Genomic DNA, 2,216 nt, shown 5'->3' with positions numbered 1-2,216 from the left:
GTAGCCCTACCCTTCGGTCTGGCGACAGCCCCACGGGTTTTCACCAAGTTCATGGCAGCAGTGGGACCACTCCCGCACTCTCAGGGTCACCCTGTGATCCCTTACTTAGACCATCTACTTGTCAAGGCACTCTTTTAAGAGGCATGCCAACACAGCCTGAACATGGCGCTGGAGACTTCCCAGAGTTTCGGGTGGGTCCTCAACTTTTCAAAGTTAAACCCAATCGCTGGCATATCTTAGCTTGGGGTTTCACACTCTCTCAGCGATGGTGAAGCTTCCACTGGACAAACAGCGGTCACTAGACGGGGGTGCAGTCTCTCCTTCAAGGAGACACCTCATCCAGAGGCAGTCCCTTTCACGCAGTTTCATCTGCGTCCACTTCAATAGAACATTCTTCGCTAATGGGAGGGGAAGTCGATGTCCCTACACAGGAACGTCCCCCTTTCTCAGACGATCAAGGACTCTCTTCAGAGGAGTCCACTCTTCAGATCAATTGTCTGGAGCTCTGGGCAGTGTATATTGCCCTGCAAGACTTCCTGCAGTGGCTGGAAGGCAAACAGATCCGAATTCAGTCGGACAATCCACAGCGGTGGCATACATCAACCACCAAGGCGGACTACGCAGTCGGCGAGCCTCCCAGGAAGTCCGCCGGATTCTGCTAGGGGTGGAAGACAGACCATACACCATATCCGCAGTTCACATCCCGGGCGTAGAAAACTGGGAAGCAGACTTCCTCAGTCACCAGGGCGTGGACGCAGGAGAATGGTCTCTGCACCCGGACGGGTTTCACGAATCGGCACAACAGCAAGGTCCCGGTTTTCATGACGATCAAAGAGCTCTGGCGACAGGCATCTCACGGTTGGTCAACCGTGGGCACTACCAGACCGTCCAGACTTACTGTCCCAAGGGCCGTTTTTCCATCGGAATTCTGCGGCCCTGAACCTGACTGTGTGGCCATTGAGTCCTGGATCCTAGCGTCTTCAGGATTATCCCAAGGGGTTGTGGCCACCATGAGACAGGCTAGGGAGTCCACTTCTGCTAAGATCTACCACAGAACGGGGAAGATTTTCTTATCCTGGTGCTCTGCACAAGGAGTATCTCCCTGGCCATTCGCGTTACCTGTCTTTCTTTCCTTCCTGCAATCTGGGTTGGAAAACGGCTTGTCGCTCGGCTCCCTTAAAGGGCAAGTCTCGGCACTACCCGTGTTTTTTCAGAAGCGTCTAGCACGACTTTCTCAGGTGCGCACGTTCCTGCAGGGGGTTTGTCATATCGTACCTCCGTACAGGCGGCCGTTAGATCCGTGGGATCTAAACAAGGTCCTTGTTGCTCTCCAGAAGCCGCCCTTCGAGCCTCTGAGGGATGTGTCACTTTCTCGACTCTCACAGAAAGTGGCCTTTCTGGTAGCGGTCACGTCTCTTCGGAGAGTGTCTGAACTAGCAGCGCTGTCATCCAAAGCTCCTTTCCTGGTGTTCCACCAGGACAAGGTAGTGCTGCGCCCCATTCAGGAGTTTCTCCCTAAGGTGGTATCCTCTTTTCATCTTAATCAGGATATCTCCTTGCCTTCCTTTTATCCGCATGCAGTTCATCGGTATGAAAAGGATTTACATTTGTTGGATCTGGTGAGAGCACTCAGAATCTACATTTCCCGCACGGCGCCCCTGCGCCGCTCGGAGGCACTCTTTGTCCTTGTCGCTGGTAAGCGCAAAGGGTCGCAGGCTTCCAAAGCCACCCTGGCTCGATGGATCAAAGAACCAATTCTTGAAGCCTACCGTTCTGCTGGGCTTCCGGTTCCATCAGGGCTGAAGGCCCATTCTACCAGAGCCGTGGGTGCGTCCTGGGCATTACGACACCAGGCTACGGCTCAACAGGTGTGCCAGGCAGCTACCTGGTCGAGTCTGCACACTTTCACCAAACATTATCAGGTGCATACCTATGCTTCGGCGGACGCCAGCCTAGGTAGAAGAGTCCTGCAGGCGGCAGTTGACTCCCCGTAGGGGAGGGCTGTCTTTGCAGCTCTAACACGAGGTATTTCTTTACCCACCCAGGGACAGCTTTTGGACGTCCCAATCGTCTGGGTCTCCCAATGGAGCGCCGAAGAAGAAGGGAATTTTGTTACTTACCGTAAATTCCTTTTCTTCTAGCTCCTATTGGGAGACCCAGCACCCGCCCTGTTGTCCTTCGGGATTTTTGGTTGTTTTTCGGGTACACATGTTGTT

Source organism: Anomaloglossus baeobatrachus, chromosome 4 (genome assembly GCF_048569485.1).
Source record: "Anomaloglossus baeobatrachus isolate aAnoBae1 chromosome 4, aAnoBae1.hap1, whole genome shotgun sequence".
Lineage (NCBI taxonomy): Eukaryota > Metazoa > Chordata > Amphibia > Anura > Aromobatidae > Anomaloglossus > Anomaloglossus baeobatrachus.
This window is presented reverse-complemented; position numbering follows the sequence as displayed.